We start from the raw sequence: 18,997 nt of genomic DNA, 5'->3' as shown, positions 1-18,997 counted from the left end.
ACAGGGCTAATCGCTCCCTCGCCCCAAAACCTCCACTGGGAGCGAGACCGAGGGACATTATCGTTAGGTTTCATTATTATGACAGTAAGGAATCCCTATTGAATTCTATATGTAACACGGCATCCGTCGACTACAAAAATGAAAAAATTCAAAATTTATAGTGACCTGTCTCCTATTAAGCTAAGAGATGTTTGCTTCGTCCGATTACTTTACATCTACAAAAGCATCACATTGTCTACATATGGGGGTTCCCTTTCAAGCTGACAGTAACCAAGGATGGGACCCAATGTCATCAGAGATCTTCAAGGAGAGGCGTTTTTGCGAAAACCTGGGTTTACCTCCTTTCCCGGATGAGGCCCCAATGATTCCTATATCAAAACCTAGACCTGCCACCACTTCTAGCTAGATCTGGCCCCAAGGCGAAATCAACAAACAAGACACACCTACCGATTCCACAACGTTCTCCCAGTCCGCGGATGTCATCAGTGATCTGAAAACGTCTGGTCCTGGTTGGTGATCACTGATATATACAGACATTTATGCCCTTTTTCTTTTCAGTGCACATTTTATGTCCTTAGTAGGATATACCCAACACTACCTTGGGATTAGTCCATGATAGATGGGACTTTCTAAAGAGTTAGTCCTTATTCATTTTGGAAGCTTGTTATTCATTTTGGAAGTGAAGCGGGAAGGCACTGCCTGGACTTCATTCTCTCTATGCTGCCCCCAAGCAATCTATGGCCATTGCTTTACATGCCTCAGTCTCTTCTGTTACTTGAGCCTTCACCATGTTTTAGTTCTTTTTTTGGACTCACAGATGCTATTTGGATCTACTGACTCTGTTTTTTGATAATTTCTTGACACATATTGAGTATGTTCGATCAATATTGTGATTTGTTTTCTATATTCCGTTAGTACAGAATGACCTGCTTTCTCTTCTGACGTGCATATGCCAGCGTATTATGAAAAATATGTTATGTCTTTCCATTTATATTCATGTAATGTCAAGGGATTGAACTCGATAAGAAAAACGGTGGTTGGCCCTAAGGGAATTTCATCACTCTAAGACTGATATTATTCTTATTCAAGAAACCCATTTTAAAAAAGGAAGCTCATTCAATTTTGCTCTCAAATATTACCGCACGACCTATTCGGCTATTGAGCATACGGGTAAGGCAAGTGTTGCTATCCTTATAAAGAAACATTGCCCTATCCGAGTGCTCTCGCCTACACTTGATGCACAAGGTAGATTCATACTACTAACTTGTCATTACGGCAACACACATTACAATTGTGAATGTTTATGCTACAAATGCTAACCAGAAGTAATTTTTTAGAAATTCTGTTTCTCCCTTGCTGTTGACATCGCATTCTTTTTACGAATATAGGGGGGGATTTTAACTTAACTATCTCCTACTAGAGATCGGAGATCTCTTATGGGCCACCTACCTTCTAAATATGTACTTAAACAATCCACTCTTTTTCGGCAATGTATCAGAGGACACGGCTTGTTTGATGTTCGGTGAGTGCAACACCCAGATACCAAACAGTTTTTGTTCTTCTCCCCTGTACACAGCATAAATACCAGACTGGATTATTTTTTTGATATCCTATCCTCTGCTTAAACAAAAAAGGTGGACTCTGCTATTATCAGCAGTTCCTGGTCAGATCATTCTTTTGTAGCTTTGGTCTTACTTATAATCAAACTCCTGCACATACCATTGGCGTTTGAATGACACACTTCTCCGTCATGCAGACATCAAAGCTTCTACATCGGCAGCATTGCATGAGTTTTTTTACCTTAATGCTGGCTCTGTATCTAACTATTCAACTTTGTGGGAAGCCCATAAGGCGTTCATTAGAGGTCATCTTGTAGCAGAAAGCTCCAATCTCAAGAAGAACTATGTCCTTCTGAAAAGGGAACTGATGCAATAATTGGTACAGGCAGAAACAAACCTAGTAGAATCGCCATCTACCGCTAGACTTAGGATAGTAATACAACTTAAAAATCAACTTAAAGTATTGGAAGCAAATTCTGCAACAAAGAGCTTACTGTGGATGAAACAAAAATTATATCAGTATGCTAATAAACCACACAGACTTAGTCAACAAACTTAAGGCGAACTCGCCTAGTGCCTCTCCTGAATTCTTATTCCAAGCTGATGGCACTCCCACATATTGTCCTCAAAGGATAGCCAAGATATTTGGTGATTTCTACAGCAAGCTTTATAACTGTCTGTCCCCAGACTTACACCTGGTGTTTAATAAGGAATCATTTGATACTTTCATGTCAACGCTACACCTCCCTAACCTAAAAAATGAGGATAGGCTTACTTTAAATGCACCTATTGTCATGGAAGAATTGTGTAAAGTTAAGGATCTTCGGACTCAAAAATCGCCTGGTCCTGATGGCTTTTCTTATGCTTAGTACAAACAGTTTATTGCTGCATTAGGCCCCGCTCTACTGGATTTATATTCTTCCTTGATGCATGGGAAAGCATCACATCCACACTTTCAACATTCCTATATCACAGTCATTCCCAAACCAGGTAAAAATCCAGCTACCCCAGCCAATTAAAGACTCATAGCCCTACTTAACATTGATTATAAAATTGTTACAAAAAACTTTTAGCAAATCGACTAGCTCCTTTACTGCCTAAACTCATACATAGGGATCAGGTGGGGTTTATCATGGCCAGACAGGCGGGTGATAATATGAGATGAACAGTGAATTTATTCAACATGCTTAATACATCACGTTCTTCTGCTTTACTGTTAAGTCAAGATGCTCAGAACGCTTTTGACAGACTGGGATGGCTCTGTATGTTTGAGTTGCTACAACATATAAGCATACAAGGCTCTTTTTTTAAAGCTGTTACAGCACTATATTCCTCACCTACTGCACGAGTCAAACTCCCGTATGCCATGTCAGATACTTTACCTATGTATAACGGTACTAGACAGGGCTGCCCCTTGTTTCCATTACTATTTGTGCTGTGTCTTGAACCTTTAGCAATGGCAATTAAAACACACCCAGACGTATCAGGAGTGAATGTTAGGAAGAAAGAATATAAGCTATAACTGTTTGCAGATGATGTTTTATTATTTGGTGACCTCTCTGGTTACAAAATAAATACTTCAAAAAGACAGAGGCTTTGCCTCTCCACATCCCTACCCAGGATCTCCAGCTCTTACAATAAAATTAACCATATCACTGGTGTTCCAATTCTATTAAGTATCTGGGTACTCATAACTTCAAACTAGTCACTTTTGTATGAAGCTAACTTTCCTCCCCTGTTTAAGGAGATTCATGCCCTTCTGAATCAGTGGGATAAGCATAACATTTCCTTCCTGGGCATTATAAACGTGTTGAAGATGGCGATTCGACCAAAGCTGCTCTATCTCTTTGAGATGCTCCCAGTTGCAAACCCACAGTCTCAATTACGGACCCTACAATGCTCCTTCCTTAGATTTATTTGACAAGCCAAAAAGCCTAAAATAGGAAAAGCGGTACTTTTATCCCCAAAAATTAGAGGGGGTTTGGGGGCTCCGGATATAATTAAATACTATTGGGCAGCTAATTTATGACAAACCTTGGCCTGGTTCTCCTAGATGACCTATAGCAGATGGTCGGAGATTTAAATGGTTTAATTCTATTCAGTTCATCCCTGCTCATTACTACGCCCTTTGAACCCCGCTTTGCTTCTCATCTCACTCCCTCCTTTACTCTACTATGAAATTTACCCTTAAGGTCTTGTCGACCTGTATAAAATCTCATATGTTGCTGTCCACATGTGCTACTCTGATCAATATTTTATATATCCCAGAAATCCCTAATGGTTTATCCAATACTCAAATGAAGCTGTGGGCAATCAATGGGTTGTTTCAACTTCATCATCTAACCAATTCAATTACTAGTAAGATCATGTCGTTTGAGGAGATCAGGGAGTGGAAACCCTCTATTCCCTCACAAGCCCATTACACTTATCTCCAATTAAGGCACTTTTTCCAAGCCCCGAGTTCTTCTTTAACACTGGGTCGCCCTACAGACTTTAAACGAATAGCTATTCAAGGTCCTTCCCAGCTGCACCTTATATCTTCACTGTATAAACTGCTTCACAATAGTGATCCTCTAGAAAAATGTCTCCATCGTTCTACGAGTAACTGGGAGGGAGCCTTTAGACACCCAATATCTTTAACATGCTGGCAGATCTTTTTGGGAGTCGGCTACTAAAACTTACCGATGTGTCACCTATAGGGAGAACTTATACAAAACATTGATGCTCTGGCATAAAACCCTAGTAGAATTGCATGCTATAAACCCGACTGTGTCTGAAAGATGTTGGAGATATCTGGGTGAAAAGGGTTCCATGATACATATCTTTTGGCTATGCCCTCAGATCCAGAGTTTTTGAGCTAAGGTCACAGATGTCTTGGAACAAGTCTTAAATGTTGCTCTCCCATTGGATCCGCTCCACTACCTTCTAGGTCTCCCATTTAAGGGAATTTCTAAACATTCCAAAAAGCTGGGGGTTCATATACTGACAGCAGCTACGTGACTGACACTGATAATGTAAATCAGTAGATATTCCTACGCTAAACCACCTATTGCAACTGAATACTGAAATTAGAGATATTGAACATCATAACCATGAGGTTATGATTAAGCACGAGATCGTGTGAAACGCGTTAACAGGTCCTGTATTCATGTCCTGGTGTTTTGTGTGTCCTATGGATCAATAAATACACACTATATTCATCTATCCTCTGGTGTGCGGCTGACCCTTCTTCCTATTGCATCGTGTGTGGTGGTGAGCCAGAGCTTGCACCTGTTGTGGATTGATCTGGATTGTTTGCCTGAGCGGTTTACCTTTGTTCTTTGGATTACTGTACCCCTACTCTGGATGAAGGACTGCGTTGGCACCTTTGGACAGCAGCATTGTCAGTCTTGGGGGAGGGGAGTGTTAGATGGACTAGTAGATTTAGATACACTAACAAATTGAAGCCAAACTTCAACTCACACCGCAGTTACAGCCAATAGGTTTTTATTTTATTTTCCCCATTTGGGGTAAAGGTTTTATAAGAATAAATAAAAACTAACCATTTTAACCCCTTCACGCAAACATATGCGGGCTCACAGAACTGGGCTTTTTTCCGTGGGGCCACATATTTGCGTACCTGACTTTGTGCTGAGAGCGTGCTGCTCAAAGACCGGGGTGTCACTGAGAGCCCCAGGTTCTGTTCTAATGATTGTGACCCGGGACTCCCGATTCCGGGTCACATGATCGCTGTGATAGCTTCCGATTGGCTATCATAGTGATCAGTCACTGTACAGCCCTAACCCCCCCCTTTTTTTTTCTCTCTGAATGGAAGAGATACATTGTATATGGGGGGGGAGGGTTAAAAAAATAAACATTACAAAATACCTAGATCAAGGTTTGATCTAGTTCAATGCCAGGGTTAGTGTTAGGGTCAAAGGGCAAGGTCAAGGCCAAAAGGTCAGGATTTTTTTTTTTCTAATCACTGGTATCAGAGTTAGCGTTTTAGGTTAAAAAAATGTGCACTATTGTTTCTGGGATGTACTGTGAGTACAAACAACAAATAACATGCACATACATGGTATCGCTGTGATCTTCAAGAGCTGAAAATATTTATTTTGGGTTGTTCTTTGGTGCTAGGTTATGTTAGTAACAAGTAACACACATGAAAATAAGTTTTTGTTTTTTTACTATTTTGGGCCACTTTTCTTTTAATAATAATAAAAAAAATATAATCAGGAGATACCCATTACCATTTACCACCAAAGGAAAGCCCAATTTGTCCTGAGAAAAACAAGGTATAATTCACCTGGATGTACAAAGTAGTTGTGAAGATATGTGCGTTTTTTTAACACATGTCAAAGTTGTAAAATTGTGCTTAAGTGTTAAGATTTGTTTTACCCTATCCGTGGAAAATAGTTTTACCCTATCAGTGGAAAATAGCTTGTCTCAACCCTCTGAACTGCTACATTTGAATGACAGCTTGCTCTGTCGAAAAACAACAGACATACTGGCTGGATGACCAGATGAAAATACATTTTTTCCCAAGAAATTGTGTTTGAACAACTGCTGCACACATACCGTGTTGCATAAAAAAATGCAAACCCCACCAATTTATTCTCTAGGGCTTCTGCTTTAAAAAAATATATTTATAACGTTTGGGGTTCTAAGAAATGTTATAGCAGTTTAAGTCGCCATAAAGCCCCTTTTGTTTTTAAAAGCCCCAGACATTCCTGAAAGCACATCTGCCTAATAAAAAAAAAAAAAATCAACCCTTCATATTTTCCAAACTGGCAAAAATTGTTTTTTTTTTTTTTTTTTTATCAGGACCAACAGATTGTCATGAGGGACAAGTAGACTGGAACCCTGATTTAGTCCTTGGACAAGTAGTTTTAAAAAAAAAAAAAGTTTCCACACCCCTGTATACACACACACACACACACGCACTATTTAAAATATTTAAAATATTGCAGGGAATTTACATGGTCCATTATTTGTATGCCTTTGGAATTACTTCCATTTTTCTATTGTTGGTTTCATTCCTAACATGTACCAGTAATACCACCAGCATCATCTGCTGTAGAATTTCCATCCTGTTGCATTTTACACATGTACGCCTACTCTTAACCACTTCCCGCCCGGCCTATGGCCGAATGGCGGCCGGAAAAAACCCTCACCTTTGTAGGTGGATGCCATATGGCGTCCTTTCGGGCATGCGCAGTTTGAGCGCCTGCAGAGCCACATAGCAGAGCGATCTGTCACCGGCCGTGTACCTCGGACACGGCCGATGACAGATCCGAGTACCGGCCCCGTTGCTGGTACCATGTGACCTGCTGTGACCAATCACAGCAGGTCAAATGACAGTTGTATACAATGGATGGCTTAATTCATGCCATCCATTGTATACTAGTGTATCTAGCTATGAATAGTCACAGCGATCACATGCACAAGCTGAGCCAATCACAACCCAACTGTCATGTGATTAGCTGTGGCCAAATCACAGCTAAGCACAAAAAAAAAAAAAAAAAAAAAAAAAAAAGGTAAATGCTTGCTTATAGCAAAGTAATTCTTTGCTATAAGCAAATTGTGTTTAAAAAAAAAAACTGATCACTTTCCCAAAGTAGTACAATGTTCCTATGGCAACATTTACTGCTTTGGTCATAGTGGAACATGAAAAAAAAAAATCTTTCATACTGTCACCAGTCAGTGCCCCTGATCACCGCCATGCCAGTTATATGATGGCGCTGTACTGCACTGGAGACAGTATGTAAAAAAAAAAAAAAAAGTGAAAATAATTTTTTTAATTTTTTCATTTTCCAAAAAATTATGACAAAAAAAAAAAAAAATACAACTTAAAAAAAAAATCGCCATGCCTCTTATGAAGTACGTCGGACTGTCTACTTTGCAAAAAGGGGTCATTTGGAGGATATCTGTACTGTTCTGACATTCTTGGACCTCAAGACATTAGATTGGCTGTCAGTACTTCAGATATATCCCATAGTTTGTGAACTCCATAACTTTCCTAAAAACTAAAAAATACATCCTAATTTGGGTTATTTTCACCAAAGATATGTAGCAGAATACATCTTGGCCTAAATTTATGAAGAACAATTATTTATTTGCAAACTTTTATAACAGAAACAAAGAAAAACATGTTTGTTTTTTTTTAATTTCCGGTCTTTTTTTTGTTAATTTAGCAGGAAAAAAAAAACCCCAGTGGTGATTAAATACCACCAAAAGAAAGCTCTAGTTGTGTGAAGAAAATGATAAAAATTTTAGTTTGGATACAATGATGTATGACCGCGCAATTGTCAAAGTGTGAGAGCGCAGAAACCTGAAAAATGGCCTGGGCAGGAAGGGGGTAAAAGTGCCCTGTATTGAAGTGGTTAATTCATTTTGGGCAATTCCAAATATTAGTATATCTTCCTTTCATGTGGATATAGCTGTACGCACTAGTATGAAATTGGTGGGGTCATCTCTGCAAATCGGCAACCCCTTGGAGGGAGAGTTTACCATTAGGGGGCGGTAGGTGAGCAGCAGTGCTGTTGAGGTATATCTGCAGATTCCATATATATTATCGGATTGGGTGGGTCGCCAAAGACATTGTTAGACTTTAGCAGGGATCTACTCCAGGTCTGCCCCTTCTGCTATGCAGAATACCTTACAAGGACCATGTGACCAGAAATGACGGCATCAGCAAAAGTGCCTGCTGGAACACACTTGCGGTTTCTTACTTCAGGTACCAGAAGTGGCATGCGTTCCATGGCGCCCTGCCGGTATGAATTGCCTTTTTAGTTTCATCCTTCTATTCTTTTACGCTTTGACTTACATCAAGTGGCTCACTTAGTGACTATTATTTCTAGATTGTAAGCTCGAAAGAGCAGGGCCCTCGATCCCCTCATGTTTTGCATTGTATTGGTATTGTTCTGTCACATGTTCTGTCCCCCTTTGTAATGTACAGCGCTGAGTGAACTATTGGCGCTTTATAAATACTGTATAATAATAATAATAATTATGGCAGTTGGTGGGCTAGTTCCCATGTCCTGCGAGTACACATTATCTCCTATAGCAGTGGTCTCCAAACTGCGCCCTGGAGGGTTTTATCCAGCCCTTGGGGCATTATTCCCCCCACCATTAACAGTGGAGCATAGTGCTCGCCACTAACACCAATAATGGGGCATTATTCCTCTCACTGACACCAATGATAGGGCACTATTCCTCCCAATGAAACCAATGATAGGGCACAATTCTTCCCAATGACACCAAGGATAGGGCACTATTCCTCCCAATGACACCAACAATGGGGCACTATTCCTTCCAATGACGCCAACAATGGGGCATTATTCCTTCCACTGACACCAACAATGAAACGATTCCTCCCATTGATACCAGTGATGGGGCACAATATCTCCCGTTAATACCAATGATGAGGTATTGTTTACTCCTACTGATGCCAGGACATTTTCTTCTACCACTGGCCACAGTCCGGTCCCCCTAAAGTTTGAAGGACAGTAAACTGTCTCTTCGTTTAAAAAGTTTGGAGACCCCTGTCTATAGCATAATATATTTGTGGCTTAGAGACAAAATGAAGCCTCTGGAATGAGTCATCTAAATTGTGTTGGTTGCATATATAATGTATATCAAATTGTAGTTTTTGTTTTCTTTCTGTCCCTTGTACATGGGGGGTGCACTGGGTCTTCTTCACCGCTGTGCCATTACTTGATTATGCAAGCTTTTATACGCTGTTTGTGAGGATAACTTATCAGCTTTTTAATAAACTTTTCTTGGGATAATGCACTAGGTCAGTTAGCTCTCTTTTCACTGCTCCAGGCGCGGTTTCAGAACATTGATTGGCATTCAGAACACCTCTGGCATCCAGCGACCCTGGGCCGAGCTCGCACCCAGAACTTCCCCCCCAGCCAGACAGGCTGGTGTCCGTCGTGCCCGCAGTCCAATGTAATTGGAGAAAATATTTTCCCTTCTAAAGGGCTGGCAACTGAAGCCACCAAATAGGCAATACCCTAGGTCTTCTCATCCAAGGAGTTGAGGAGAAACAAAGTGTCCTTCTGAAGGACCCTCGTATGAAACTGCGCATATGGGGCCTTTTTCGAAGGCAGATACCATTAGACCCAGAACCTGAATGCAACAGCAGAGGGAGGACCACCTGCAGGACAGCAGTAGTCAAAACGCCGATTGAAGCTTCTGGAACTTGTTTACCAGGAGGAGCACCTTGGCCAGTGCTGTGTCGAAAGTCAGGCCCAGATATTCCAGCTTCCCAGGCACAAAGCAGTTTAGGGCTTTGAGATCCAGGATCAGACAGACTCTTCCTTCTTTAGAACCGTAAACAAGTTGGAGTAAAACCTCTGAAACCGGAGCAATTACCTCCTGGCATAGCAACCTCGGATAGAGCCTGCAGACAAGATGGGGAAAAATACAGATTGCAAGGAAAGGACCTCTCTGAAGGACAGGAGTGAAATCCATTTTGTAACCAAAGAAAATCAGCTTGTGGACCCATGTCGGAAATCAGGGTGGTCCATGTGGTTGCAAAGCAGGAAAGACTACTCCTCTCCCTGGTCGCAGGTGGGGGCGAACCTTCATGCTGAGGAGGACTTGGTTGGTAGGTTTGGTAGACCATGGTCACTTGGCACCCCCTGTGGGGGCCTTGAAAGGTTTTTGGTACCCTTGTCCATAGATTCGGGGAGAGGAGGCGAAAAACCTTTATGTGCTCACAAAAAAGACCGTGTTTGTGGTGTACTTCTTTTTACTGTCTGGATTGTGGAAGATACTCTTCCCCTCAGTGAGATTCTTAATGAGTGTTTTATGAAGTCTAGTCTGCAGACCAACACTAAAGCCACAGAACACACCAAAGCACCACTGCCAAAATGGAGAGCTTGGAAATTAATTTAATTACAGGTACTTATATAGCGCCGTCAATTTACGCATCGCTTTACATATATATTGTGCATTTACTTCAGTCCCTAACCCTCAAGGCGTGTACAATCTAAGGTCCCTAACTTACATTCATACATGCACATACTAGGGACAATTTAGACTGGAGCCAATTCACCTACCAGCATGTCTTTGGAGTGTGGGAGACAACCGGAACACCTGGAGGAAACCCACACAGGCACAGGGAGAACATGCAAACTCCAGGCAGGAGGTGCCGTGGTTGGGATTTGAACCGACTCCAGTACTGCCAGGTGGAAGTGCTAACCATTTAGCCACTGTGCTGCGAATTTATATGTTGAATACTATTCCAGTTAACCACAAACCATGCCTGTTACAGTGGGCCTGTATTAGCAATGCTACCAGCTTTATATCATTGAGACAAGTGGAAACACCCAATATGAAGGCAAAGGGGTCGCGTCCAAGGACTCATCACACACAAACTTAAGGCCCTGGACCAACTGGTCCACCAATCCCACTTAAGCAGGAGGAACTTGCTTCCCATCCAGGCTGTGGCAAAGGAGCTTAGCCCATTCAGCGAGAGTCTAGAATACCAGGGCTGTGGCCAAAACTGAACGTAGAGCAGAGCTGGCTATAATGAGCATTGTGCAGTGATTAATTCAGCCTTCCTGTCAGCCGAATCCTTAAAAGTAGGGAGGACTCCCCCCACCGGTATCAATGGTGCTTTATTCAACATGGAAATAGGAGCATCCATGACATGTGGAGCTGTCCACTTCTTCAGAAAAGATTCCTTGAAGGGATAACGCACAGCAGAGGGTCACCTTGCACATTCCCAATCCTTGTAGATACATTTTTCAAAATAGATGGGATAAGGGAACACCTTTGCCAGGTGAGGTAACTTGTGCATGTCAAAGTGGACATACATGTCTGAAGGCACCCCCTAGGCATATTTCATATTTAGGGTTTCTCGCACTTGCGAAGTGCGTCCACCAGCGTATTTTCATTAGCCACAGCAGCACTCGAGTACTTATACTCACTATTTGAAGGGTCGGGGATCTCGTCATCGGGACCTGCAAGCAGGACAGAGTACTCAATGGCAAAGATAGATTCATGATCCAATGAGGGGAGAACCCGGCAATAGTGCAGGGCTTGGAAGGGAGGAGGACAACTCCACAAGGCTGACCATCCCTAAGGTCACCTGCTTCCCACAGGGAGGGGGGAGTCCTATTTAACAATCCCATGGGATTTGCATGTGACGCTCCAGAGACAGATCCACCTCTCCACCAAAGTGGGGGGCTGCTGGCCATTGTAGTGCTGTGACACAGATAAAAGGTGCTCAATAATATGTGCCGCCATGAGACGTTTAACTTTCAGGCCACCCTGGTGCAGGATGGGGCACGCCACGGCTAACCCAGCGCGTGGCTAGGGTCTGCGTGCGCACTCGCTAGCCAGGCTGGGGTGACCACTGGATCTATTATCCAGCCTGCCACTCAGCCTGGTTGTTGAACTCCGCAGAAAAAATCCCAGGGAAAAAAAACAGAGAAATGGAAAAAAAACAAAAACTATGGAACCACATGACCAGCAGGGAATCAGGTCGTTACTTCTGAAAAGACTAGGCAGAAATAACTGGCTGGACTATAGCAGGGAGGGGGTTTATACCAGCTAGCACTGTCTGTAGGCATTGCAGAGTTTTTTTTTTGCATTGTGTCCTACTTCTATAGGTGGCACTATAAACCCAAAGGTCAAGAATAAGAAGAGGCTGTGTGTCAATGAAGAAAAGAGAAATATCATTGAAAGTTTTGTTATATCTGTTTGATAAGATCTGGACAGAAATCTTGAAAGCAGATCACTTTTTGGATTCTCAGCTTGGTTGTTATACATTTTCCCTACTTCTTTCTGCAGACTTTACTACAGGCTATCAAAGCTGACCTCCTCCAAAACACATGGCTTGAATGTTTCAGGCTTCAATTCTTCCTGAGACAATGACCTAGCATGACCATGCAGCAAACGTGTACATGTCAGAACTCCTTACCAGGACTGGATCACCGACTCAAAGCCACTATATCGAATGATTAGTATGCTACATTATGTAAGTTTTTTTGGGTTTGGGTTTAATACGGTTTTAAGTATGGAAACAACAGGATTTTTGTTATGGTAAAATACCTTTCTCTGAGCTCATTGATGGGCATAGCTTTCCTTCATACAGAGTTTGTAAGTTTGGCCACCTACAAAGAAATTAAGGGTCTATAATTTTTATCATAGGTGTGTTTTAAACAATAGAGACAGAATATCAACCAAAATCTAGAAAACACACATGATACAAATGTTATAAATTGAGTTGCAGTTCAGTGAGTAAAATAAATATTTGATCCTAAAGCAAAACATGACGTGGTGCTTGGTGGTGAAACCCATGCTGGCAAGCACAGAGGTAAGACATTTCTTGTAGTTGGTTACCAGGTTTGCACACATCTCAGCACGGATTTTGGTCCACTCTTCTTTACAGATCTTCTCTAAATCCTTAAGGTTTCTTGGCTGTCGCTTGGCAACTCGAAGTTTCAGCTTCCTCCAAAACTTTTCTATAGGATTAAGGTCTGGAGACTGGCTAGGCCACTCCATGACCTTAATGTGCTTCTTTTTGAGCCACTCCTTTGTTGCCTTGGAGGTATGTTTTGGGTCATTGTCATGATGGAAGACCCATCTATGACCTATCTTCGGTGTTCTGGCTGAGAGAAGAAGGTTCTCATCCAAGATTTTACAATACATAGCCCCATCCATTGGGTCCTCAATGTTGCAAAATTGGCCTGTACCTTAAGCATCCCCAAAGCATGTTTCCACCTCTGTACTTGACTGTAGGGATGGTGTTCTTAGCATCTTTCTTCCTCCTAACACGGCGAGTCAAGTTAATTTCAAATAGCTCAGTTTTGGTCTCATCTGACCATAGCACTCTCATTTAGATGTTCATTGGCAAACTTCAGACAGGCCTGTACATGTGCCTTCTTGAGGAGGGGGACTTTGCGGGCGCTGCAAGAGTGGAACAATGTTAATTTTGAATATGCTTGCAGACCAAGCCCCTTTCTGCCAAAAAGGAGATATTAAAATAATTATCGACTTGTCTGAAATAACCTTCTATAGCACCTTCAAAATTAGCCGAAACAGGGATAAGACATACACCAGTTAGAAGCTCATGGGTGTGCAAAAGTGTCTTCCATAAAGAGAGAAGAATGTTTTAAAATACTGCTTTAGGAAACAAAAAGGTCTGCCTCTGGAGTTCCCAAACTGAATGAGATTTGACTGAAGGTTTGCTTGTCTTAATTTCATCCTGCTGGGAAAGTCTGCAAGAAAATGGGGTTTTTGCTTTTAAATGAATCACCATTATTGATAGAACATTCCCATCTGCTCAGAGCAGAATTTCCTATGATCAGACATGTTTTTATTCTCTAAAATACAAGTGAATAAAACCTATCCACCTCTGCAGGTGGAATTGCACTAACCACTTTTTGGCCACTCTGAGATGATCCTGATGCATGATTAAATACCTTGAAGGGGGGGGGGGAGCCTGAACATGGCGGCGGCGGAGAGCACGAGATAGGAGCTCTCCGACAGGACTCCCCCGCCTAAGCCTCCCCAGCAACCCCATCCGAGAAGAGACATGAGCGGCTGAAAAGTACCTGGAGAGCGGGGATCTCGGCGGCAGCGTGGTGATCTAGACCGGAGGGAGAGAGGAGCTGCTGGTGCAAGCTGGTCCGCCCGGCAACCCAGATCGCGGCAAGTGAGAGAGCCAGGTTGCGGAGGAGACAGGAGAGCGGCGTGAACACGTGGTTAGCCGCAAAGGAGTGCTGGGAAAGGAGGAAGCCGGCCGGCGTCTCGCAAGGAGCAGTGAGATACAAGGCGGCTTCTCCGAGTACCCCCCTAGCTGTTTCTGGACCGGAGAGAAGTCGGGTGCCCCTGCTTATCCAGGAACCACAGACACCCCTTTGGGAGAAGATTTAGGGGAAAAAAAAAAAAGAGCTATGAAAGCGACCCTGTGGAATCCCCAAGCAAATTGTCTTGAACGGATGTCAGCAAGCTGGAACCGCACTGAGGAGAAGGAAGGGTGAGCTGGGTGAGTGGAAGCAGCTGGAAATGAATTTACGGTTTATTTTTCTTGTATTGTTCATGATACGACATAAAAAGAACAAAGGAGAAGAGAGATGAGGGGATTCCCAGGGCTTTTGAAGGAGAGATTAATTAAGCAACTAAAGCAGGAAATCTAGAGAATAATTTACCAGGCAAAGAGGGGACCCTACTATAGAGTTGTAATATCTAATATCATATGGAAAAATAGAAGAGCCCCATAGAAGATATGAAGAATAAGAGCATTAAAGGAAATGGGTTTAAAGGGTCCCAATCATGAACAATTAAAAAATATACGTCGCAAAGAAATATAACTCCAGAGAGGCTACAAGGTACAAATGGAAAAAGAGAGGGTGACATTAGTCTGGAAAATAGCCCTAGACTATTACTGGGCTTAAATGCTACTAATCAGCAAATATCGGAAATGGTGGAGAGGAGAGAAATGGAAAGTGATCTACAAGCACCAAATAAAAAAAGAGATGGCAGAAATGTTTGGGGCCTTAGAAAAGATAATAAAGAATGAAATGGCAACTATCCGGAAAGACTTGGGGCAGGTGCTGATAAGAGTGGAGGAAATGGAGGAAAAAGTTAAATATCAGGCCCAGAACATTTCTCAATTAGAGGAAAAAATAAAGAGTATGGAGAAAACGCAGGAAAAGTTACTGTATAAACTGGAAGTACAAGAAAATAGGGACAGGAAGAATAATCTAAGGCTGAGAGGAGTCCCAGAGACTATAGAAGGGGAAACATTACAAAAAGAAATATGTAAAATTTTAAATTTTACAATGAACAGAGCTGCGACAGAAGTGATTAAAACAGATGGTGTTTGGAGAAAAGGGAAAAAATATCAAAATGGTGGGAAGGAAAAATCGAGAGATGTAATTGTTCAACTCCACAGATATGGGGATAGAGAGGAGATCTGGAGGAAGATTAAAGGGAAAACAACGATTAAATATGGTGAAATGGACATTCAGATTTTTGCAGACCTTACACCAGAAACCTTGTGGAGAAAAAGAACTCTGAAACCATTGATAGAGCAGATGAGAAAAAAAGGTGTTTTATAGATGGGGAAACCCAATATGCCTGATTGGGTGGAAAAATGGGGTAACAGCTTACCTGAGATTCCCAGAAGATATGAGGGATTTTTGCGAAAAACTTGAGTTGCAAAGGATGGAAAATCTCGGATGGGAAGAAGAAAAAAGGAGGAGAGACAAGACAAGAGGACTGGCAGACTGCTAGGGGGAGAAAGTAGAGCTAATTACTGCCTAAACAGAGACCTTTCTGAGATCTTCCCTAGGGGGGAAACCGTGGAATGTTAATTTTAAAGAAATGATATAACGGATGGGAAGAGCTGGGGAGAAGGGCGGGAGGAGGAGCTGCCCATGGGCAGAGTTCAACCCCGAAGATTAATCAACAGTGGTTCTTAGGCCCACAAATGATTAATAGGTATATTAGATGCCTAATGGTGGGGAGGGGAGGGGGGGGAGGGGGGGGTGTGGGAGGGTAGGGGGGAGGGGGGATGGGGGCGGATGGAGAGGGGGGAGAGAGGGAAAACGCTCTATAGGAATAAGAAAGAGGAAGGGAGGGAGGGAGGAAGAAGGAGTCAGCAGGAAAAGAGTAAGATGGAAGAAATCCAATATATAACCTACAATGTAAAAGGGTTAAGCTGTCCAGGAAAGAGATTTAGGTTATTTAAAGAACTTCAACATAGAAAATCCTCAGTGGTATTTTTGCAGGAAACACACTTAGAGATAGAGTCGAAGGTTAGATTGAGGACTAGATATTTTCCAACATGGTTTTATGCGGACTCACCAACTAAAAGAGCAAAAGGAGTTGCTATAGGCTTTGCAAAGAATATAAGGTTCGAGGTGGAGGAGAGATTAACGGATCTGGAGGGAAGGTTTTTATTTTTGAGAGGTAAATTACAGGGAATTGAGTGTACAATAGCAAACATATCCAGTCCAAATAAGAGGCCAGAGAGGTTTATGAGAGAAGTGTTGAAGAGATTGATGGATTTTAAAAGGGGGTGTATGATAGTAGCGGGAGACTTTAACATCTGTATGGACCCGCGGATGGATACCACTTCCTGTGTGAGGAGGGAGGAAAGCAAGTCCTTGAGAATGTTAAAGAAATTGTTGCACGAGTGTCAGCTGGTGGACATCTGGAGAATTAGGAATATGAAGGAGAGAGATTATACTTTCTTTTCATTTGTCCATGAGATTTATTCTAGACTAGATTACATATTAGTAGAACATCGAATGATAGAGTTGGTGGTAGAAGTAAAAATCGAAGGAAGCATCCTGTCGGATCATGCCCCAGTTGCAATGAAGTTAAGATGGGGTAGAGAGGGGAGAGAAGGATATGTATGGCGGTTGAACGAGGCACTTCTCATGGATGAAGAGATTGGTCAAAGAATTGAGAGGGAAATTGAATGGTTTTTTGAAGAAAATGAAACAGAGAATGTGTCGGTTGCAACGGTGTGGGAAGCACATAAAGCTTACATCAGAGGTCTACTCATTGCAATGGGGCAAAAAAGAAAAAAGAAAGGAGAGAAAAGATAAATAGATTATTAAATGAAATATATGATCTTGAACAGGTGCATAAAAGGGAAAGATCTAAGGAGATAATGCAGATGTTAATAAAGAAGAAAGAAGAATTAGAGAATGTAATGGAGGAGGAAAAAAGAAGAGTCTTTAATAAAATAACAAGTGAAAGGTATAGATGGGGAGATAGGCCGGGAAAGTATTTAATGAGAACTTTAAGAAAGAAGAAAAATAGAAATTATATTGAGAAAATAAGAAATCCCAAGGGGGAATTTGTACACTCAACCAAGGATATTGCTAGAATATTTAAAGAGTATTATAACGAGTTGTATAATATCATACCTCAGGATACGTTTAAGAAAACGGAAACAGTAAATAGAGGGAAAAGAAAGACATACCTAGAGGATGCAGGCCTACCGAAATTAAGAGATACACAACTGAACTCTTTAGAGGCAGAAATAACTTCAGAGGAAATAAAAATAGCGTTAAAAAGCATGGCGGGAGGGAAAAGTCCAGGTCCGGATGGATATACGGCTAAATACTATAAAAAATATAAAGAGCTTTTAATACCCAAAATGAAGATTTACATGAACGCCTTGGAGAATGGGATGGAGATAAGGGGAGAGTCTTTACAGGCTAATATAGTATTGATACTGTAGTGACTTTTGGGGACTATTTATCAAAAACATAATTCTATTCCAACAGCCACAAGCCCAGCCATCTGTTAAGGGTTAACTTTTCTTGGTTAGAATTCAAATGACCTTCTAGTGAAATCACATGCACAATGAATAGAAGGGGCTCTTTCCAGAGACAATAGACTATTTGAATATCTACAGGTGGTCCCAAGACAGACAATCCTGAGAGCTTAGGTTGGTGACTATAAGACTAGCTAAAGTGTATATTCTCAACAAGTGCTATTTGTCTATTGGAGTTGAGGAGATTGCACCTACAAAAAGTTAATTAGACAGTCAAATACAACATTGGACTTCCAAACAGTGAATCACCACACTGACCAAGTTAACAATATGTAAGACCATACTTGTAAGTCTGAGAAGATTAAACAAAACCTTGGAGAGAGTGATAAGCCAACAGACTTTTCAAACAAAGGGTACAAGGACAACTGGTTGTTTACCCTATTATCTTTACAATGGACACGTAAACAGCGGTTTCCTGTGTCATTCCTAAGACCCAAAAGGTGAAACTCAGAACTTATATTTTTACCCACAAAGACATTAAAAGAAAGACACATTATTCACACTCTTTCTCAAACAAAAATATATTCAGCAGAGTTGGGGATTGTATACCACTAAATTGAGTATGAAATGGTGAAAAGTAAGATATATTGTGAATTGGTATCAGTTGTATATTTCTATCAGAAAGCAAATGTTTTCACACAAGTTTGAACCTCAGGGAAATGAATAATTGAATACACATATCTTCTATGGTTCCTATCCAGAACATTATAGGAAGAATCAAATATATTTGGAAGATATATATTTAATACCTAAAATCACCTTGGGTTCCACCCAAGGTATGAGTCATCATAAATACTCTAAATTGTTTTGTGATCCCTGACTGCCTCCCAGTGGACAGGTGAGAGATTGCTTAGGTACATACACTTCTCGACCGGCCAATCAAAATGCCTGTTGGGAGGGTCTTTTAGAACAATGGTTTGGATGGTATAAAAAAGCCATGCACCTCATTTAAAAAAAAACACTGGAAGAAAAACACACACAAAAAAGAAACAAGCTACCAAAGGAGAACAACAAGCTGAAGAAATCGGACGAGGCTGAAATCCATCCCTTCTGAAGAACTACTACTTTTCTTTTTTTACCTTTCAAACTTTTAAAAACTTTTACTAAACTTCTAAATCTCTGTACCTCTAACTTCCTACAT

General features: G+C 41.5%; 1 protein-coding gene across 1 annotated transcript in view; it reads right to left on the bottom strand.

The window, feature by feature from the left end:
* The window catches only part of LOC149437502 (uncharacterized), a gene marked incomplete at its 3' end in the record, with an annotated part of 161,850 nt that overhangs the window by 85,795 nt on the left and 57,058 nt on the right, over nt 1-18,997 (bottom strand). The gene's annotated exons all lie outside the window — the stretch shown is intronic.

The sequence above is a fragment of the Staurois parvus genome, unplaced genomic scaffold (genome assembly GCF_062004578.1).
Source record: "Staurois parvus isolate SC_StPar_1 unplaced genomic scaffold, SC_StPar_1.0 ptg001285l, whole genome shotgun sequence".
Classification (NCBI taxonomy): Eukaryota; Metazoa; Chordata; class Amphibia; order Anura; family Ranidae; genus Staurois; species Staurois parvus.
This window is presented reverse-complemented; position numbering and strand designations above follow the sequence as displayed.